Source organism: Canis aureus, chromosome 25 (genome assembly GCF_053574225.1).
Source record: "Canis aureus isolate CA01 chromosome 25, VMU_Caureus_v.1.0, whole genome shotgun sequence".
In the NCBI taxonomy this organism is placed as follows: domain Eukaryota; kingdom Metazoa; phylum Chordata; class Mammalia; order Carnivora; family Canidae; genus Canis; species Canis aureus.
Genome location: NC_135635.1, coordinates 11,461,360 through 11,484,604, shown reverse-complemented (window position 1 = coordinate 11,484,604; position 23,245 = coordinate 11,461,360). Strand labels below are relative to the sequence as shown.

General features: G+C 41.7%; 1 protein-coding gene and 1 long non-coding RNA gene across 5 annotated transcripts in view; one reads left to right on the top strand and one right to left on the bottom strand.

Annotated features, from left to right (window-relative positions):
* The window catches only part of LOC144296980 (uncharacterized), a 38,046-nt gene extending 25,750 nt beyond the window's left edge, over positions 1–12,296 (top strand). The window contains exons 3-4 of the long non-coding RNA XR_013363959.1: positions 73–190; positions 12,048–12,296. This is a non-coding gene — a long non-coding RNA (uncharacterized LOC144296980). The remainder of the gene's footprint in view (positions 1–72; positions 191–12,047) is intronic.
* Positions 1–23,245, bottom strand: part of PRICKLE1 (prickle planar cell polarity protein 1) — a 110,528-nt gene that overhangs the window by 68,823 nt on the left and 18,460 nt on the right. For 3 of the 4 annotated variants that reach the window (XM_077870399.1, XM_077870400.1, XM_077870404.1), the window contains exon 1: positions 5,572–5,760. The exons of the other annotated variant lie outside the window; for it this stretch is intronic. The gene's annotated coding sequence lies outside the window, so the exon portion shown is untranslated. Of the gene's footprint in view, positions 1–5,571; positions 5,761–23,245 lie in introns of those variants that run through there. 4 annotated transcript variants of the gene reach the window in all.

Here is a 23,245-nt window from a genome sequence, read left to right as displayed (position 1 = left end):
GTTGCCTTGTAGAAGGGCCCGTGTTCTGGATTTGATGGTTTCCTTAGATTGTCTTTCTTCATGTTCTGCTAGCCCCTCTATTTCCTGTTGGCTGGACCAGACTACACGGTCTTGGAAAGATTTCACTGCTTCACACCAAAGAACATATCCCGCTATCACTGAATTCAGGAGAAATCACTTGGTTAAATTGGTGAGTACCAGATTTCTCCATTACAAGTTTTTTTCTTCTTTGCTAATGGTTAGTGGATGTAATATTTTTGGTATCCTGTTGATATCCTATGTTCCTCCACAATCTTTTCTATCTTTGTAGCTAATTCTTATGCAGTGTTTGTAGTCTGTCATGTTTCACCAACTGCAATCCTTCTGCAACATTCATTATTTGGGTTGGGAATCCGGTGAGGCCAAATCTCCCCACTCTCATTCCCCAATGCTACATTCATGGCCTGAACTCCAGGTAAAGACAGAGTTACTCTACTAAGTAAGATGGTGGGCCCTTGGCAGGATGGGAGATTGCAGAAGGCCTAAGGAGTAGATGTGATCTCTCCTCAGAACTCTAAGAACAAGGCTAACCATCTGGTAAAATGAGTTATGCATTAACATTTTTTTAATTTTAAAAAAGTAATATATATGCAATTGTTTTTAAGAGTAAAATGGTGGTAAAAGGCTTACAACAGAAACCATAGTGGTTCACAGTGGTTTGGTCAACAGAGTCAACCACTTTTTAAAAAAATGTCATTTATTTATTCATGAGACACAGAGAGAGAGAGGCAGAGACATAGGCGGAGGGAGAAGCAGGCTTCATGCAAGGAGCCCAATGTGGGACTCGATCCCGGGACTCCAGGATCATGCCCTGGGCCCAAGGCAGGCGCCAAACCGTTGAGCCACCCAGGGATCCCCGAGTCAACCACTTTTAACCTTTGTAGTTATTCCTTCTGATACGTATCTCCATACTTAAATTTTAAATAATTTAAAATTTTTACTCATTATTTCGGACTTCCTGTTACAGAAGATGAGGATGAGCTGCTTTTCCTGTGTCTTGCTTTGGAGGAGAAATAGGTAGAAATTCCTAGGGCTACTACATTGAATTCTGACAGCAACCAGCACAGTTAGGAAGCCTTAAAAACACTTGTCAAATGTCACTGGATGGATGACACAGATACCCAAATGCACAAAGCCAGGATTCATTCCGCTGTTTCTCATAGCAAGTGTGCACCAAGCAGAAAGGAGGAGACATACATCATCTCTCAAAGTCACATATGTTAAAATGGTTATTTGTATCTTGTTTCGCTATGTTCTTTAAACATTAAAGTTCAATAGATTGAAAGATTTTTTAAAGGACTGTCATGAAACTAATTTGAATGACTTGGTAAAAAAAAATATCTACAGCCAGAAAATATTTCTCAAGTAAATTCTTAATCAGCAGTAGAGAAAAGAAGAATTTAGGTGTAAGAAAGTAGTCTTTTCTAAACATTGATGAGCAAACGGGCCTGAAAATATATGGGAGATCTTCCCCGGGGTCCTGTAGGCTAGGAATTCAGCCTTTCGCCTTGTAGAATTTCAAAGCTTGATACCAAGCCAAAAAAAAAAGTATAAATTATGAAAACTCTGAAAAGACTCCCACCTCATTAATATGTCTCAAAATACATTGCTTAAGGGTAAAGTTAATTAAATCACAGTGTACATAACTTTGAAATGGCCTGGTAATCAATCACAGACAAAACTATGTTACACAGAGACAAAATGGGGAGTAGGGGACATTAATACAAGTTAAATAAAAACAGATTCATACCACGGAAGGAACTTTTCACCTGACTTGCTGCGGACTCTCTGTCCCATCCAGCTTTCAGGAATATTCGAGGCAAGTTGATGAAAGAACTACATATTCTTCTTCACTTGGGACCCTTTCAAGTAGTGAATCTCCCACTTGGTGCTCAAGAATTTCTAAAGCCAACTTCAGTGAGCATCGAGTTTTCTAGCAAGGCAATAAAAGTCCTAAATTTCCTGGCTAAAGTATGTAGTTTTATGAATTTTCCAAGAACTCATTTCTTTCTTTGGTTGTCTGTCTTTGGGCCCTTCACTTTCACTGCATTTCAGCTCTTTTGCAAGAAGGGGAAAGAAAGAGATTCAAGCTAGCCATTTTAATTTCTTGTTAACAGCCTGATAAAATAAAACCTACATTTTTGGTTTTGTTCCTTATAATTAGCTGCCGGTTCCAAGTAGTCACGCAGTCTCACTACTGAAAGCCATCTAGAGCAGGTTCCTTTGTGTCGCTGGAATAATTTCTATCCCTGTAATAGTATTTCCTGGATATACCTGGCTTTCATTGCACAGAATCCTATAATGGGAAGGTTCTTAGAGATGAGCTACTTCAAACCCACACCCGAGGCATCTTCCCAGCAAGGGCTATTATGAGGAAATGATGTACAGTTGACAAAGCAAGGGCTTGGGAGCCAGATAGACTTAATCATCTATAAACAAGGCTAGCAACAGGTTTCCAGAAGGTCCTTGGGCAGATAATATAATGCAATAGATGCACAAGAGCCTGTAGCACACTGCAACAGATAAAACCCCGGGGTTTGGAGTTGGAGCTGAACCCAGCTGGGCACATGTCCCAGCTCTACCTCTTTACAGCTGTGTGTCTCTGGGCAGGTTGCTTACCCTCTCTAAGGGCCACGTTCCCCATCTGTAGAATGGAGGAAATAATACACCTAACCCACCATGTTATTTTTAAAGACTGGATTGGATAGTTGCCAGAATAGCTGCATAAGGCAGTGTTGGTTAAGTGACACAAAAGGGGTGTACTTAAATAAATAAAAATTAAAAAAAAAAAAAAAAGGGATCCCTGGGTGGCGCAGCGGTTTGGCGCCTGCCTTTGGCCCAGGGCGTGATCCTCCAGACTCAGGATCAAATCCCACATCGGGCTCCCGGTGCATGGAGCCTGCTTCTCCCTCTGCCTATGTCTCTGCCTCTCTCTCTCTCTCTCTCTCTCTCTGTATGACTATCGTAAATAAATAAAAATTAAAAAAAAAAAAAAGGGGTGTACTGCGGTCCAAGGAGCAAGGGCACCCTCACTTGCAGGGTGAGTGGTCAAAGCGGGAGGGGGTGGGGTTTGAGCTGGCCCCCAAAGGCTGGTATTTGCAGAGGAGGTGAGGAAGACGCAGGTCATTATGTTAGAATGTGTTGTCCTGTCCAATCTCCATCTCCAGTTTACACTAATGATAAGGCTGCAAACCTGAGTCTAAGAAGGTTCTGGGATTTGGCATAAGAAGAAGGGAGAGAATTGTGAGGCTTCTGGCTTTCTAGGTAAGGGTCACCTCTCCCCAGGGAAAGCTAGACTAGAGATACCATAAACCAACAGCTGGCACCCACCCCGGTGGCCCTCGTTTCCCGGTGTTCCCAGGCAGGTGTGGTGGCATCACGTGTGCTGCTCAAGCCTGATCAAGGGTGAGAGCAGACGCTGCACAAGCTAGAGCAGCATCCACACCAAAGGGGTTTCTGCAAATGCAAAAACACAACGCTTTAAAAGCCCAAGGTTGGGCAGCCTGGGTGGCTCAGCGGTTTAGCACCGCCTTCAGCCCAGGGCCTGATCCTGGAGACCCGGGATCAAGTCCATCGGGCTCCCTGCATGGAGCCTGCTTCTCCCTCTTCCTGTGTCTCTGCCTTTCTCTCTCTCTCTCTCTGTGTTTCTCATGAAAAATAAAAATAAATAAAATAAAATAAAATAAAATAAAATAAAATAAAATAAAATAAAATAAAATAAAATAAAATCCCAAGGTTAAAACATCCATTGCTGTCAAGCCCGTCTTGCTATATGTCCAGAGCCACAGGTTAGGGCCCTAGTGTGCGTAGAAGCCACGGGTCTCCTCTATGCTCTGGGACCATGTACCACCCTCACCCTCCACCCCCACCCCTGCTACTGACCATCCACTCTTGATGCCTCAAAGGCACCCTCTGCTTTCTCCTTCCACGGTCCCTTTCTCATAGAGCGCACATGCCCCCTCCAACAGTTGTCCAAACCAGAAGCCTAAGAGTCACCACAGACTCCTTCCTCTGTCTTCCCTAGGTTTGGTCATAGACTGTTCACTCATCTCCCCAGTCTGGTCTCACCTCCTCTATCATCTCTCTGGACTGCTGCCTCAAAGAGTATCACCCACAGGATAAAATCTTAACTCTTCTTAGCAAGACATAAAGGGCATCATTATCTGGCCTCAGCCGACCAGTCGGACCTGAGCTTCCAACACTCTTCCCTTAAAATTTGCATTCTGGCAACATCTAATTACCTGAGAGGTCTCTGAGCCTACCCAGCCTCGGAGCCTCCCTGACACACTCTTCCCTCACCACCATGCCTCCAACTGGGAGAACTTCTACTCATCCTTCTAGCCTTGGCTGGAGCACTATTTCTGCTCTGATGCTTTCCTGACACCTGCCCACGTACTGAGGCGATGCCTGTCTGGGTATCTCATGGACCTTCCTTGGTTTACCTACTTTGTAAGGCCTTGAAATCAGGAACACAATCCTTTCTCCTCCCAGCCCTGGCCCGTCACAACACAGCAGCCCACCCAAGCCAAAATTCATTGAGTGGATGACTGAACTTTAAAATGAGGAGAGGAATCAATATTATTTCGTTAAAATCAAGTTTGAAGAAATCCTCTGCAAACGTTATTTACTTAATGGAAGGGTGGGGGAGAGAGTGGGCTTGCATGGGGATATTCTCCACCAGTTTATCTTCTCTTGGAAACTGCCAATGAAATAATCTCATCCAACGTGCCATCCAATAGGGCGAAGAATCAAAGTAGCATGTGTTTAAAAGAATTAACCTCTGTGGTACTACCTGAATTTAGGGAGGTTTTGAACTCTTTTCAGCTGGCACTCAAATTTATCTAGAATATTTTCAACCCCTTCTCCACTACCAAGACAACAAAAATAGATGAAAAACACTACAAAAATTTAGAACCAGCCAGGCTACAGGGATTTAGCTCTAATCCAGCTTTGAAGACTATCAGAATGACTTTCAAAAGCCTCTATATAAAGTGGGAGATATTATGGAATTGTCAGAAGGGCTCCTCTTTTCTGCATCCTTTTGAAAAATAGGATGACACACAGGTTCATGCCTGAAGTCGTAGGACTGAACTCTAAAATCTTCGAGTTTTGAGTATTTAGTTAATTGCAATCATTTACTTTCCTTGGGAATTAATAGAAACCATCTGCTTAATGATAAAGCTGAGCTCTGCAATTATTTGAGGAAAAATGTGCCACAGTCAGCATAAAAGAGGCTTATTGAGGAAGCCTGCTAGACATATGTATTTTTTTTTATAATTAAAGCCAATCGCATTCATTAATTTAGAAACGCTGTTGTGATCAGCTGCCCCTATTTCTTATTTATCAGCACCACCCTTGTTAATATGCACCTATGCAACCTTCAATTTTGAACTTACAGAGAGGTTAAATAACTATAATTGTGCAGATGGTTGTGATCACACATCAGAATGTTGAGGCGATCATGAGAAAAAAATAAAGATGGGGAAATAAACGTCTACTGTCAACCACACATCCGCCTTCTGGGTCTCATACCTGTGTGTAGCAGGATGATTTTCCTTTTCTAGCAAACAGGAAGACGGCTGGGAGTGCTCCAAACAGGATTCCTTTGAACTGGCCATCTCTCAAAGCTCCTGGTAATTCTAACTGCAGCTCTGCTAGCAGCTGGGAAGAGCCCCCAGAAAAACAGGCAGCTTTTGTTACACAGCAGCCTAGGGGACAAGAAGAACCAACATCTCCCCTCGGTGGCTGTAAATATTGATCCCCCTGGGAGGAATGAGGGCGCCACCTCTGTGTGGTGGCAAATAAATAGAGGAGGAGGAGAGCAGAGGAAAGAGAAACACAACAGGGCCAATGGCCCCAGTGGCTTTCTTCTCTCTGTGTGTGGCCTGAGGGCGGAGATGTTTATTTGAACATCCTCCCTTTGGAAAAGAAGCCAGTTGACTGCTTTGGGATGGATCCAATGCAGTTAATTTCACAGGCCGAGTCCATACCATTTTTAACCAACATAGTGAAGGATTTTGAATTTTTATTTTTTTAAAGATCTTTTTTATTAAAAAAATAAATAAAAAAAATAAAGATCTTATTTATTTATTCATGAGACACAGAGAGAGAAGCAGAGACACGGATGGAGAAGCAGGCTCCTTGCAGGGAGCCCGACGTGGGACTTGATCCCACGACCCCGGGGTCACGCCCTGAGTCAAAGACTGGTGCTCCACCACTGAGCCACCCAGGTGTCCCAGATTTTGAATTTTTAAAGCTAGTTGGTAAGAAGCTGCTGATCCACACCACCCCAACCCCCAAAACTCCCACTCCAGTTCTGTAATATTTTAGCTAGACATTCTGATGGTCCTTAACCCACTGAATGGCATGCGAGTTAAAAAAAGATGGATTTTGTCAAGTATGACAGATACCGACTGAAATCTCCCTTAGCCCCGCAAATGTGAGTTAGGGTACGGCCAGCCTCAGTGCAGGCACTAGCAGGAGAGTCACAGAAGTCATCAAGGTTCCCGAGGGACCACCAGCCCCAGGGGCATCAGTGCCAGGACGGAGGCAGCCTTTCTCCTCTTTGGAAAAGGGGTGGGGGACGTTACGAGAGCTGGGCCCAGGCAGCTGCCAGCAGTGGCAGCCAGCAGCAGCTCCATCAGGATGTCTGTAAAGACCCTGTTCTAGGGACGCCTGCGTGGCTCGGTGGTTGAGCATCTGCCTTTGGCTCAGGTCGTGATCCCAAGGTCCTGGGATCGAGTCCCACATCGGGCTCCCCGCAGGGAACCTGCTTCTCCCTCTGCCTGTGTCTCCGCCTCTCTGTGTGTCTCAGGAATAAATGAATAAAACCTTAAAAAAAAAAAAGACCCTGTTCTAAAGCCGAGTAAACACAACAATTTTATGGCAAACAGGCAAGTGATGTCTTAGAATATGAATATTTGTATGCCACCCTCAGTTTCTTTTTTTTCCTCTTTTTTCTTTCTCTAAACAAATTTGTCCATTGTAATACGTTATTGCAAGGTATCTGGGCTCTAGAATCAGAGGGGTTGGGGTGTCTGCCCAGCTCTGTCATCGCCGGCCTGTTAGTTACCCTCTCTCCCTGGGTCCAGTTCCATCATCTATAAAATACAGGCGATATCAGGCAATCTGGACATGATGGGTGTGAAATGTGCCACGGCCCAGATGTGAGAAGAGTGGCTTGGATAGCTGGACTACCCGGGTTCAAGCCTGGTTCTGCCACTTACCCTGAGTGATGAGGGTGGCCCAAGTCACTGAACCTTTGCCTCAGTTTCCCTCCTTGAAAAATGGGGATAATACAAATCCCCCATTCCCCATCAAGTTGTGGTAAGTATAAGTAAGCTGATGTTATAAAGGCTCTGAGAACTGGATCCATTTTGCTTATTATTGTGAACATTAAAAGAGATGATGCTCATCAGCCTTGCATGTATTGAGCGCTCATTACATAGCACCCATCATGCTTACTGTAAAGAAACTAGAAAATACCAATGAGAAAAAAAGTAAAATAATAACCTTTCAATGGAAACTTGTAGAAGTGGAACACTATAAAAAAATGACCAAAATTGTACTTAAAGAAAGGTGCTATTTCCAAGAAAACGATGGAAACATATTTCCCTAATTATCTTTTAAAAAGGAACCTTGGGGATCCCTGGGTGGCTCAGTGGTTTAGCGCCTGCCTTTGGCCCAGGGTGTGATCCTGGAGACCCAGGATCAAATCCCACATCAGGTTCCCTGCAGGGAGCCTGCTTCTCCCTCTGCCTGTGTCTCTGCCTCTCTTTCTCTCTCTGTGTCTCTCATGAATAAATAAATAAAATCTTTAAAAAAATAAAAAAGAACCTGGAAGACGACACAGATGTGTTCCAAAGGTGAAAGGTGACCTCTTTATTTCCCTTTAGACTCGTTAACAGTGCAGAAGTTACACCATGGAGGAGTGACCAGGCTCTATGACAGCACGAGCATCCCACGAGGCCAGCCAAACTCGTATCAAAAAGAGGAAAATTCTGGGGTGTATGGGTGGCTCAGTTAGATGTCTGACTCTTGGTTTCAGCTCAGGTCATGATCTCAGGGTCATCAGATCAAGCCCCATCAAGCACAGAGCCCAGTCGGGGCCCAGTCTGCTTCTCCACCTCTCTCTCCCTCTCCCTCTGCCCCTTCCCATACTCACGTTCCCCTCTCTCTTTCAAATAAATAAATAAATCTTAAAAAAAAAATAAGAGGAAATTTCAAGTTTAAACAAGGCGTTCAGCCAAAACCAAGAGAATAAAGGGAATTAATTGTTAATGCCAACAATTCCAAGTTCACAGTGGAGGTTTTAAAACATAGACTTTCCCCCCCTAAAACCTAGAAGCAAGTTCCCTTCAGCAACTCTTTTCCTAAGGCACTTGGCAATAATGGGTATTAATATGAAAATTCCTCTAGTGTGATGAAAACAGAATGGATCTAGAACTTTTTTTTTTCTTTTTAAACTCGGAGTACCGGGACCCCTGGGTGGCTCAACGGTTGAGCATCTGCCGTTGGCTCAGGACATGATCCTGGAGTCCCAGGATTGAGTCCCACATCAGAATCCTTATATGGAGCCTGCTTCTTCCTCTGCCTATGCCTCTGCCTTCTGTCTGTGTCTCTCATGAATAAATAAATAAAATCTTTTAATAAAAATAAATAAAAAAAATAAACTCAGAGTACCTTACTAGTAGTGCAATTCAGACACTTAGACTGAATGGTCCATTTAAAAGTACCACTTTTGGTGGATGGTTTAAAAAAAATCTCCAAATTCCGGTAAAATGCACAAATTCCAGTAGAATATAGAGGAAAATAGAATAAACTTAGCTCAAATACTTTTGGGGGGGGGGGATTTAAATAGTATTATTGTGTTTAAGTATGTAGAAATCTTCATGTGGGAGTATAAAATTGGTTTAGCAATGTTTCTCTCCTTTGCTTTCCTTATTCCTACCTCTAAATTTAATATCTTTCACAACATATATCTACCTGAGTGCTACATTTACATAACTAATTTTTTAAATAAGGAGGCACAAAAATAATAATCTCCAATGTTTCGTCAAGTTTCAAATGATAGGAGAGCCCAGGGTTGAAATTTTTCTCATTTTTTTTATGGTTTAACACATAATTATGAAATAAAACGAATGGATATCTGTGACTTATAAAACATTCCAAATATTTTAGCAATAAGAAATGAAGTTTACTTATTAAAGAATAGCTTTTTAAAAGCATTCTAGAATCCTAGAATGATTTATTTTATTCAATTTATTACATGCATCGTCTTCAAATCCTACCTGTTTACTCATAATTAGCAATGACCTTACCCCTATTCCCAGTGCATTTAAGCCTTCCATTATTCTAAGGGGCCCAGGAAGTAAAAAGAATTACACCTTTCAGTATTTAATCACCAAATTTGATTTCCTTTTCAAAGAGCCTGAAGGTAAGTCTGAGATATTATCTATCTCTTAATTCCACTTTGCAAGTAAGCAAACATTTACCACCCCACTCAGTTCATGAATACAATCAATATCCTTTTCTGTGATTCAGACATAAAATCCTATTGATTATGTTTAAGTGGTCACTTACAAGGGTGCCCTGGGCAATTGCTTCTTGAAGTCCCTAAATGAAGTTCTCTGGCCTTGGCACAGGCAAAAAGCCAATGACTTCATCTCCACGGTATCCCAGCTTAAAAGGTTTCAATGGCTTGGGGGGGGGGCAGATGAAGAAGCCCCCAAATGGGACATGGGGGTCATCTGAACTTTCCAGCTTCATCCCCCAACATGCTTGTCTTTGCTCTTCCTAGTAACCACCACTACCATAGACACAACAACAGTGATAACTAAAACTTCTACAAGGCCCTAGCGTTATATAGTAAGTAAGGAATTTAATCCTTACAACCACCTTTTAAGGGAGTGACTATAATTGCCTCCACTTGATGGAAGAGGTTAAGTCAACTGCCTGAGATCATCCAGCAAGCAAGTGTAATAGCCAGGATTCAAACACACAGTCTGGCTCCAGGTCTATGCTCTTGCATCAGAGCCAGACCCTTTGGAGATAGGGTCTGGCACAAAATAGCGCCTCAATCAATCTTATTAAATGACTGGATAAATTAGTTCTCTAATTAGTCAAGAAATCTATACAGTTAAACTTGACTTCTTAATTTTATACTGTATATAACCACATTATGGGCTTCAAAGAAAGATTCAAAATGATGATACAGAAATTTGTTTAACAAATATTTCTTTTTTTTTTTTTATTTTAACAAATATTTCTAAGCAACTACAATGTGCCAGGGAGCCAGGCTAGAAGGAAATACTGCCCTGACTTCAAAGAGCTTACACTCCCAAAACAGGCCATTAATTTCTAGGCCTAGCGACCAGAAGCCTTGCCCTAGCTGCATTGAGTCAAGCCTTTAAGATAATGATTGAATCCTTTTTATTTTTTTAAGATGTTATTTATTTATTTGAGATAGAGCGAGAGTGAGAGCAAGAGAGAGAAATCACAAACGAGTTAGGGGGAGGATGGGTGGAGGGAGGACAGAGGGAGAGGGAGGAGCAGGCTCTCCAGCCACCAGAGAGCTCAATGCAGGGCTCCATCCCAAGACCCTGAGATCATGACCTGAGCCAAAGGCAGAGGCTTAACCGACTGAGCCACCCAGTTGCCCTGGTTGACTGCTTTTTAAATAAAATCAGTTTATTCCAGACATATGCATTCTACTTTAACCTTTTGTGGACTGGGCTGGGAACAGTGTCTGAAATGGGGAACAACCCAGTAAGTGGATGGATAGATAAAAGAAGGGACAGATGAAGGAGGCAAGCAAGGGACAGATGAAGGAAGCAAGCAAACTGGACCTGGTCACACTGTTTAGGAAAAAATGCATTTCAAATTCTTTTTATTTTTTTATTTATTTTTATTTTTTTATTATTATTTTTTATTTATTTATTTATTTATTTATTTGCATTTCAAATTCTAAATAACTTTCAAGCTCAAGTAATTCAAACTAGAGCAGGGGATGAGCTCTAGTTTGCAACTCTCCCCTGAGATGCTTCCCTCAAAATTGGGGGACAAGTCAATAATCAAAATAGCAAACACAACTCCAGATTTTATAGCACCTGTTCACACACAATTCTCTCTTCCTTTCTGAAATGCTCTGTTTTTAAAGAGGTCCATGTTTGTTTAAAAGTTGCCTTAGGCATTGGAAGGACTGGATCTATCCTTATGTTATGTCACACACAATTCGTAGAACACTTGAGTTATTACAATCCTGAGGTTTCTGTAGGAGGCATCGTGTTTTTACAAAATTGGCAAACCCAAATTCTAGGTTTTATGACTGTTTTATGTAACCATGCAAAGTTTTTCTATGTATAAAAAAAGGTTCCTCAAATACTCACTAAGCTACTCATTCCAAAATCATCACAGTTTTTTTCAATCAAAAAGTGAACAGCTTTGACATTTTAAAATAAGAAACTGTCGCTTTCAGAATTTGATTAGACTACTCTAATAGCAGGCTGAAGTCATTAAAATTGGCTGTTAGAGAGACAGTTCACATGCTTCGTAATTGGCATATTGTACTGATGACAGCCTCCCAGTCAGGATTTCATAAAGACTGGATAAAGGCATGTCACACACAAGCCACTCAGTAGAAATGTGCTTCAATATTGTTTAATCCTACAAACTCCACATTTCCATAATAAAGTAATCCTATTTTTGCACAAATGAAATGTAATATTTATGCCTTAGATTAGTATATGCACATTCTTATGGAAGAAGTGTAGGAGATACGCTGTGAAATATTAATACCACCTTAATTCAAAAGTAACACACAAAAGAGCATTTCATTAGTCTTCTCTTGGTCCATTATTACTTAAGGGTGAAAAAAAGGGAGGGAACAACCCATAATTTGTTAATAGTTTAGTAGAGAAATGCCAGGTTAATTAAAACAAAAAAAGGCACAATGTTTCCTAAGATTTACTGCCATTTTATTGAAGGGAAAACTTTCTTTAAAATTCCAGATGTGAAACTGCCTTAGGACAATTCCGATGCTGTTGTGGAAAATGCAGTGAAGGTCTCCAACAGGACGCTGCTTGTCTGGGCCCCCCGAGTCTCCACCCGGGGCCAGCAGATGCCAGCCAGGAGTGGGCGCTGGATCACAGGCTTGCGGGGACCAGCACCCCCTTTGCCTTTGGGTCACTAAAGCTACAAAGACACTCTCTGTTTTAGAAGTCGTCTTACAGAAAGGAATAAAGTGCTATTTCTTGGGCTTTCTGACCTTATCTTCTTTTAAAGAACTTCGTTTTCTCATGCAAGAGCCAGAGCTGATATACATGGTTGATACAGTATAAACTGCAGCCAAGGGAAGCTGTGCGGAGGAGTCAGGAGACTGCTGGAAGTGCAAGTATATGAATTAGTTAATTTTCTTAGTGAAAGAGCTAGCAAGCAGGCAGGACATTTTTTTCTTTCTTTTTTTTTTTTTAAATCTGACATTCAACCAGGTTTTCTAAATTGCATGATTGGCTGTATACACTTCTCATTTGTAAGCAATCCTAGCTTCTGGGCTACCATAGAAGAGGGTCAGTTTCCATAGAAAATTAAGAAGTTGGGAACAGTAAGGAGTTTGAAAAAGGAGCATCGCTCCCCGCCCAGGCAACAATGAATGGACAATGAGTTCAGGCCTCCGTGAGGTGCGAGACAAGCACGGAAACTCCTACAAAGAAATCATTTTTTCTTCCTTGTCATTGGATCATATCTCATTTCAAACTGTTATCTAGTGGCTTCTAGAAAGCCACGTTAACCTACATAATCTATTTGAGCTGCAAGAGATCTTTTTTCTTTTTTAAGATTTTTTTTTTTAAGTAATCTCTATACCCAAGGTGGGGCTCGAACTCACACCCCGAGATCAAGAGCCACACACTGGCTGCCGGCTGAGCCAGCCAGGCCCCTGCTGTCTGAGACCTTATACTCAGAAAAGTTATTTTGATATCAAGATGCTTAAACACACCCTCTTAATTAAAATGTACCAAAATAAAACCTACCTACGACTTCTCACGTGAATGGAAGCATCCTGGGCTCTCTTTCCTTAGCTACAGGCAACCCCCCTGCCCTTGGTTCTGGTACCGATCCTACCTGATTGGACTGATGGACTGGCCGTAATGAGTCTTTATCATGTGCCCACAGAGGAGGCAGCAGCTACATTCCAGGGGTGAAATTTGGGGCCTGTGCTCAAGGCCTTCATGCACAAAAGGCAGGCAAGTAAAACAATTTTATCCCTGTTCCCTGAACAGTACTTCACAAAATTAATGTGCAAACCGACCATTCTATACACACTGGGAAAGGAATGAATAGGAATAAATTCCTCAAAATCAAGGTGGAGAATTAAATTTTTGGATGCCACAGATAATATGGGAAGTCTTTTGACATTTATATATTCCCAATCTTCAAACTCAGTATTCCAACTTACTTTTACCATTTTTATTGTCCAGGACTATGTAAGTTGTAGATAAAACATCAGAGTGCGAAAGAAAGAATACGTGATCCAATTTTCCATGGAAGGCGGGCATTTCTTATTTCTATATTTTATTCTGGACGAGGCAGCTATTTAGTTACATTCGTACTTTGCCATGGCTGAAGCCAGGTTCCCCAGCCCCGGCCAGGCAGCTTATATAAGGCCACCACCGTTCACGAGGAAGGTTAGGTTACAGTGAATGTGCATGTGATTCTGGAAAATATACCCCCTAACCTGGGCAGGTCAAAAGCACCATCCTCATGTTAAAAAAAAAAAAACACATGTGCTATTGGCTGTCCTGATAACCAGTAATAATACTGCTAACTTGAATTAATAATATAAAACCTATTAATAGAATCCTATCCCCCAAAAGAACAAAAATGTCTTACAGGATCTGTGATGCCTGCAATGCTATAAATCTCTGAAGACAGGTTATATCCTTCCCACTTCCCTGAGGCATTTGTCACATTGCCAGACAAGATTAGAACTAGATAAGCCTCAGAAACTTTTTTGAAGATATTAGAAAGATCATGTTAGGGAAGTGGCTTAGGGGTTACTCTTTATCAAACCAACATCCTTCAAATGCCTACCACTGATAATAACTGTCATCTTGCTAGAGCAAAGTGGTGGACACTGAGCCAACAATGGGACTATATATTTAGTAATAACCTTTATTCTGTTTTCCTTTTGTGTTTGTGAGAGAAAGACCCATTTAAAAAAAATTATAACACAATAGAAAAGTCTTAGGCAGACAAAGGCATTTTTCATTAACAAGGTCCTTTCTCACCACTCCCGTCACTTCTCTGACCTTCTTTCTTCTACTGGACTTTCCCATCACCCCCACCCAAGTTTTTCCGGAGTTGTATTTTTTCCTCCTCCATTCAACTTACAGATTTTGTAACACTCAGTCATAGAATAGCTTCCTGATGGCATCTACCTTCTGGGAATGTGTTCTCAAAAGTATTATCTTCTGTAGAAAGTTAACTCTACTCTATCCAAGAATTAATGAGCTCATTTGGTTTAGATTTACAAGTCATATTTTTAGAAGCCCCCCAATAGTTTTCAATGACAGGCTAACACCCATGTTATAAATCCTCCCTAGAGGCTTTATCATGACGTAAGATGAAATTCATCTTATTTTCCATTTCAGAGTTTGTTTTTAATGATAAGGACTCACTGTGTACAGCAACTATGAAAAGTCATCCCTAAGAATGGCCAAGATATATGGCTAATTCAAAAATCATTCTGGGAATTTGTCACCGTCACTGAACTACTCTCCGTGGCTGCTGCAAGGCAAAAAGGTGAAAATGTAATGTCTCACTCATTTTCAAATCAACCAAAGGCAAAGCTATCTCATTTGTTGTATTGGGAAATTCAAATATATGCTGTCATGGTAGTATTACAAAGGGAAAGGTTAGAGAGGGGATGGAAACCTCACTAGAGATTATGTGAAAGACAGCAGAATTTGAGGAGGTTAAAAAAAAAACCAGGGGATCCCTGGGTGGCACAGCGGTTTAGCACCTGCCTTTGGCCCAGGGTGCGATCCTGGAGACCCGGGATCGAATCCCACGTCGGGCTCCCGGTGCATGGAGCCTGCTTCTCCCTCTGCCTATGTCTCTGCCTCTCTCTCTCTCTCTCTCTCTCTCTGTGACTATCATAAATTAAAAAAAAAAAAACACCAATTTTTAACTTTATTTTTAAATATTTCATTTTTTAAAGTAATGTGTATACCCCATGTGGGGTCGAACTCACAACCCCAAGATCAAGAGCCGTATGCTCCACCGACTGAGCCAGCGAGGTGCCCCAGGGATGTAAAATATACTGATAACCTTTTTTACAAGGCAGATCAAAATTATATTATTTACATATTAACAGTAAGGAAAGTTAAGAGAAGTTGCTAATGTACTTGAAATCGGCTTGATACAGTACTAATGGCAGTGAGCTGTGAAATAAAGAACCTCTGGAAGAGATCTTAAAAATCGATAAGAAAAAATGAGAAATGAATAAATGAACGAATACATGTAAGAAAAACAAAAGATGTAAGGGTTCAATAACAAAGAGACAAGAAGCAAAGCAAGGCAAAAGACCTGCAGGCAGATACACAGAGATAAAATCAAAATATCAACTGTATAATGTGGAGAAGAGATGTGAACATCCTCCTAAGTGGCTTCAAAACCGTAAGTTGCAGAAGGAAAAGAGAAAAAAAAAAAAAAGCCTCATAGAAAGGTGGAAGAAACTTTACTGCCAAGACAGTTGGAGATTATTTCTCAGAAATACTGGATCACCAACAGAGACATAGCTCACATCCAAATTTTAGTAGATTTAATTAAAAATTTTAAATTGCGACCAGGACAATTTCATGGTTCTGGAAGATAGAGCTAAGTTACTGCCACAAATAGAAACTTGCCTGTGGCAAGCCAAGTTCAAGCAGGATGAGTAAGAATACTAACTGCTTCCTTCTCACACTACAGAAATATTGGAGCTTTTAAAAATGCAGTAATTTCTTTTTTTGGGGTATTTCTTTATGAAACTTAATTACAGACCCCCCCCCCAAATCAATTGTTTGATAAATCGAATATAGACAGGAAGTCACATAATTTATCGTGCAAACCAGGACACTTTTAGAAGGCAACTAATAATTATGTTGGGACAATGGGCATAAACCAGAATGTAATCTAAATATAGAGTAATATCTTAAGTGAAATAACATCAAGGAAATTGGACTCATTGCGTCAACTCTCTCCCACTATGAAAAATGTCCTTTTCCAAAGCACCATTGAAATAAATCTTTCTTGAGGTCATACTTTAAACCTAGGAATACCAATAGTTCCCCAACTTCACTGCAGTATTCAGAGAAATATCCTTGGAAGGGTTCTTGGAAGAGGATTTAAATTTTGGGGGTGGGGCGGTCAATTTCAGAAACATTGGGATTCCAAAGTCCTACTGGAATGTGAACAAAAGCAAAAGGTTGTATTTACTGTAATGTATCCAGATGTAGAGCTCAATGTCACCTGTAATAAAGCACAATAATTTGATTATTACAAAGGGGATTAACTTAAATTTAATTTGCATTTATTTAGATGCATTTTATTTGGGGCAAGAACACCAGCTCCAGCAAATGAAAGAGAACAAAGAATCCAAAATGGAGTTAACACAGGTATCCGTATGTTTAAAAATATTCACAAGCATCTGCCTCAGTACAGTCAAGGGTAAATACAGAGGTTAATATCTTAATTGGGGTTCCCAGATTCACTGAAATGGGAATTGCCAGTGGCTATCACCAGATTGCTGGGAACAGCAGCTCCAGCTGTGGGGAGAGAACATTCGGCCAGCACTCCAGGACTATGGGTGATGTCTGAGGGATGGCCATCAACAACGCAAGTTTTAAAATGGGTTCCTCCAGGGCACATGGGTGGCTCAGTGGGTTAAGCATCTGCCTTCAGCTCAAATCATGATCCGGGGGTCCTGAGATCGGGGTTCCTGCTCATCGGGGAGCCTGCTTCTCCATCTGCCCCTCCTTGCTGCGCTCTCTTTCTCTTTCTCTCTCAAATAAATAAACAAAAATCTTTAAGAAAAATAAAATGGGTTCTTCCAAACTTATCAGGCAGGCAAGTTGAAGAGAGGGGAGAGCAGTGGGTGGAAGGAAAAGTTTGGGGTCACCTTGAGAACCAAGACACTTCAGGAAGTGTCACTTCTATCTAGAAGGGGGTATGTTTTGGGGAACAGAGCAAGGACATGGGAAGTAACTGTCCCACCTCAACCCTCTGCCATCCCAAAGTGGTGCTTTTCCAAAGGTCATAAAGACAATGGTGAAGGGAGACTACAGAAAGCAGCAAGGAATATACGATGGGCATGGGATGATGGCATCACAGGGGCAGAGAGGAGGTAAACCAAAAGGGAGCCTTTGTTAGGGGTTCGCTGTCCCCAGCAACCAAAGCAGCAAATCCTCTGAGCCGGGCCAATCCTGTGGTTTTATCCATTTGTTGTGTGGTGTGCATCTGTTTGTTGTGTGCTTCTTCTGCTAAGTGCTTTTCACCCATGGCCAGTTTCTCTAGCTGTTTTCTTCTTTTTAAACCAGGTCTGACTTCAGGATCCCAGAGGCTGTTTAGGGGAGGGTGCTGGAGGAAGACTGAGCTATGGGAACTCATGGAGGAGCTATAACTAAGCTCTGGGTAGCTTTTTTCCTCAAGTCTCGGGCTCTGAAGGCTGATTCCAAGAATGTGTTCACCAAAAATGGGCCAGAATAAGGGACAGGGCATCGAGGTAAGGGAAGCAAAAATGTAGCTCTACTCTGGAAAGAGACAACTAAAGCAAGATATGGGGACACTCTAACCCAGCCCCCCTTACTGGATGGTTGAAGGCAAGGGAGAGAGCAGAGGAGATGCAGGAGGACGTGAGAGCACCAGGCCACAGGTTCAGTGGGGAGCACAGTTTGAACAAAGCGTAGGATAATCAGATTTTCACTTTAGATAGGTCACTCTGCAGTGTGAAGGGGGCCAAGACTGGAGGCCAGAAGCCTGGATGGTGGATTAGTAGACTACGACAAAACACAGAGCGTTTGAGACAAGAGGATGGCTGGTCCCAGAAATGTCCAGGAGGCAAATCAGATGGGTCTTGTAGCTGAATGAATGTGAAAGAAACAAGCAGTCTGGGTAACTTCCAGGTTTCCAGTTTGATTGACTAGGTGGTTTTTAGGCTATTAACCTAGAAGGATAGACCCAGAGGGTAGAGAGGATTTGAGGGTGGACAGTGGCCAACCATTTGAGGGTGGACAGAGAGCCAGAAGGGGAGGTGGCCCTACAACAGTAGGCTTCTCAGCCCGAGTACTCTAAGTGTTGATCTCAAGCAAACTGGGACTGAGTGTACAGACCCGTGTAGGATGACCTGGATCCTAGTCTGGTGCTAATGTGTATGAACTGTGGGTGAATCTCTCAACCATTTGAAATTTGCTTCTTCATGAAATTAGATAGCTAACCCATAGCTTGTTACCAAGCCTGCTTCATACGGGCTCCCCACGTATGGAGCCCGACGTGGGACTCGATCCCGGGTCCCCAGGATCATGCCCCGGGCTGAAGGCAGCGCCAAACTGCTGAGCCACCGTGATGCTCAAAATATTACTTTTTAAAAATGGTATGTTATTTAAATTCATTTTATTAACATAGAGTGTATTACTAGTTTCGGAGGTACAGTTCAGTGATTTATCAGTTGCCCCTAACACCCAGTGCTCATTATTTGCAATGGAACTAACTGGTCTCATGGGGGATCAACATACCTTAACAAACTGCTTGGTAGATTTAGACCTTGCTAACACTCTTCTCTAAAGCCTTCTACATTTAGTATATACAGATCATCCGTCCAAATGATGTACTGCACGCTAAAAATGCTCCTGAGGGACGCAATCAACTGACAGACAAATATGTATTGAATACGTATATTCTGTGCCAGGAATTCTATTAAGGGCAGGATACACTCTTTCACAATCTCCAATATCCCCCCAAAGTCTACACTGACCCCTTCCCAATGAAACTACACTTCTTGAGCTTTCATTATAAAAGTTATTAGGGAACAATTAAGATAGTTTAAGAAAGGGGGGACGCCTGGGTGGCGCAGCAGTTGAGTGTCTGCCTTTGGTTTAGGTCATGATCCTGGGGTCCTGGGATAGAGTCCCGCATCGGGCTCCCCACAGGGAGCCTGCTTTTCCCTTTGTCTGTGTCTCTGCATCTCTCTGTGTGTCTCTCATGAATAAATAAATAAAATCTTTAAAAAAAATAGACACGCACTAATGAGGAATAGCACAGAGAGAAATTCATTATAACCTCTGCAAACCTTCATCTTCTCCATCCTTTCAACCCATTATTTACAACTTCTGATAATATGTGATTTATACATCTTTGCTGTGTAATAAATGTTCACTGTGGATGGAATCTAGTCTAGTAAGCAGCCACCTAGAGATGAAACTAAAGAAAAATAAATTAAACATACAAATCATCCTCGAGATCTGTATATAATTTGCTACTACATATAGTATCATGTTCACTATATGGCACATGAGGGACAATTTTGCATTGTTTTAAATGACAAAAATCCTACAGGTAAATACTATGGAATAACATGGAAAAGCACCCAAAGTAGGGTGGCAAATATACTTGATGGAAAAAGTGAAGTGACAACTAAGCATCCTCAAGAAGTTCATCTTAGATCAGGAAGGCAATTTTGCTCTATTGTGTGCATTTTCACAACTGTGTTGTACTCCAGAAAAAAAAAAAAAAAAAGAGTTTTCGGCAGAAAAATAGTAAGCAGAAGGAAAAAAAAAATCTACCAACTTCTTCTTCCAGAGACCAACCAGACATACAAACACTAACACAGATGAATATTCACTTTTCTCCCCCAAAGACTGAGCACACCCTACTCTACAATTTTATCATTTGCCTCTTTCCTCTTAAAAATACCCTGAGTATCTGTTCATACAACTTTACCTTTGTACCTTCATTTTTAACAGCTGCGTAATTTTCCACCCTCTGAACATGTGATCATTTCCCCCCTAGCCTTTAAAGTCTAAAAAAGCTTTTCTGGCCATGTTTTAAAATGTGAGGTTGAAACAGGCATTAAGATAACTCCGTCAGTAAATCAGTTCAGCAAAGAGCCTTTAATATACCATTTCTAATTTCAAAAACAAAATTCTGTAATGTGACATGAAACTCCATAATGCCCTTAGATTTGCAAGTTTTATTTATTTATTTTTTAAAAGATTTTATCTATTTATTCATTAGAGACACAGAGAGATTGGCAGAGACACAGGCAGAGGGAAAAGCAGGTTCCATGCAGGGAGCCTGATGTGGGACTTGATCCCCGGACTCCAGGATCACGCCCTGAGCCAAAGGCAGATGCTCGACCGCTGAGCCACCCAGGCGTCCCAAGATTTGCAAGTTTTATAAAGCAGAGTTCAAATCTAAGTTCCTTTGAGGGTGAAATAACCGCTTTCAGGGAATGCATTGGTTTGAAGAGAGGAAAGGTCATTTCAAGTTTAAGACTGCCATCTAGTGCCTCCTTCCTTCCTGTTGGATGCGGGAGCCTTTCAGTTTAAGGATACTCTACAGTTAACTTTTGGGAACTGGTTAAATTGGGTTTTCAACAGCGGTGATCTTTTCCAGCCTCCAGGTCATTCTGCGGTACCAGCTGTGCCGATGAAGGAAACGGACTGCACTGTGCAGCCGTCTTCGAGAAGAAGGGAGGCACAGACTGGAAATTAAAAAGCAGTCATTTATCATGCTTTTGCCGACCTGTGCAATTAAACTTGACCCCCACCCCCACCCCCCCAACAAGACAGATTAACCCTTTGGACTGATGTAATCCCTGGAACAGATGGATGGATAATGGGGACATAGCAGTCCGCCAAGGTTCATCACGTTTAAGATGAGCAGTGTGGCACTGGACATGCGGCTCTGGCTGGCACGGCTGATGTGTCATCAGCTGAGCGGCACCGATTCCGAAATCAGAGTCCCGCAGAGCCACCTGCCAGATACACTAGCTACTCCCGGGGTGACCCAAGGCGTTCCTCTGTGAATCGATGTAAAATCAATGTCCCAGCGAGATGTTAGGTGGCACCGAGCTAATGGACAAGGAAATGAACCAGGGAGGCACAGCGAAGGAGGCTTCAGCCCTCGGAGCTCATTAGCCTTGGAACAGGTCCAAGGCACCTGGTGGTTATGTCCACCTACCTGAATTACCACGCAAGTTTCAATTGGATTCAGTCCCCTTCCATGAGTCATAAATTATTTAACTTTTACTATGCACCGTTAAACAATTGTCATGTTCCACGCATAAGTGGCTGCCTTCCAAATGGGGTATGAAATGACTTTGTGATAAAATTCACAGGAGTCCTAACGTATGAAAGAAGCTGGATTACTTTTAGATAAAATTCCATCTGGCAGCTCAACTGATCAAGATATTTATTCGATTTCAACCAGTCACCGACTTCTGATTAGGCAATTCTGAATGGCACCTGATTCATCTCTTCTAGAAGACATCTAGTTGATGCATAAGAAAAGTGAAAATTAAAAAAAAAAAAAGAAAAGTGAAAACTTAAAGGGATTTTATGTTTATCCAAATGTGTATCTTTTTTCTTTCTTTTTTTTTTTTTTTAATTTATGATAGTCACAGAGAGAGAGAGAGAGAGAGGCAGAGACACAGGCAGATGGAGAAGCTGGCTGTATGCACCGGGAGCCCGATGTGGGATTCGATCCCGAGTCTCCAGGATCGCGCCCTGGGCCAAAGGCAGGCGCCAAACCGCTGCGCCACCCAGGGATCCCCCAAATGTGTATCTTAAATAAAAAATTCCATGTTCAGTAAGGTCTTGAAAATTATTATAGAAACTTTAATATATAGATAGATCAAAATAAAGAAAAATATTTAACTTTAAACTATCTTGTATGTTGGGAGATTATTTTCACAAGCATTTACACACTAATATCAATAACTTAGTTTAATTTAATATGCAATAGTTGGTGTGAATTTAACCTTGACCCCCAAGGTTGTTTTAGCAAACACAAAATCTTTCATTTCCTAGCCTTTATCATGCAAATCCTGTCACACAGCCTCTTAAATTCCACCTTTATCTGGCCCTGAGGAAATGTAGAGAAAAACGGTAGCCTATTTGACCACGACAGGGGGTAAATAAAATGAATTGCTTCATTTTTGCAGGCGTTAATATAAAAGAAAAAATACGAATATTTGGGGCTTTTCCATATTATAGATTCAGTGTAAGTTTGAAAGTAAAAAAATAAATGAATAAAATAAGAAAGGCCAGCAAAAGAGATGTTATGAAGTGGTATTCTGAGAAAAACAAAACAAAACAACAAAAAAAAAAGGCCATTTCCTCCTCCAAGAGAATTCAAAAAGAAACTAATAGAAAAAAGAAAACGCCCCTGTAACTTATGATATATAGTTACTTAAAAACAAATCCCCTGCCTATGGGACAGTGAGCCATGCAGCAAAAATCCAGGCTGTGTCTGAGACTGGTAGGGAGAAGCAGGTGAACTTCCTAGGCCCAGGCCTTGTGTTAGGAAACAAGCAGGGATTCCTTTTTTTTTTTTTTTTTTTTTTAAGATTTTATTTATTTATTCATGAGAAATACAGAGAGAAAGAGGCAGAGACAGAGAGAAGCAGGCTCCTCGCAGGGAGTCAATCCCCAGACCCAGATCACACCCAGAACCAAAGGCAGACTCTCAACCACTGAGCCACCCAGGCATCCCACAAGCAGGGATTCTGATGGCTTTTCTGATCCAGATCCCAGATTTCTGGTCTCAGATCCAGATCCTTATTCTTGTTTACGGTACAAGAATAAGAACACCTAGGGATGCCTGGGTGGCTCAGTGATTGAGCACCTGCCTTTGGCTCAGGTGGTGATCCCAGGGTCCTGGGATCGAGTCCCACATGGGGCTCCCTGTAGGGAGCCTGCTTCTCCTTCTGCCTGTGTCTCTGCCTCTCTCTCTCCGTGTCTCTCATGAATAGATAAATAAAATCTTTAAAAAATTAAAAAAAAAAAAAGAATATGAACGCCTCACAGTCACTTGGGTGACCTGGGCCTTTGGGCTCTGATGGTGACTCATGAGAGTCACACTCACCCTCACTGAGCATCAGAGGGCACATTTGATAATTGAGGGTGAAAGTCTTTTCTCCCTATTTCAGCTATACCAGTAAGAGTGTGGT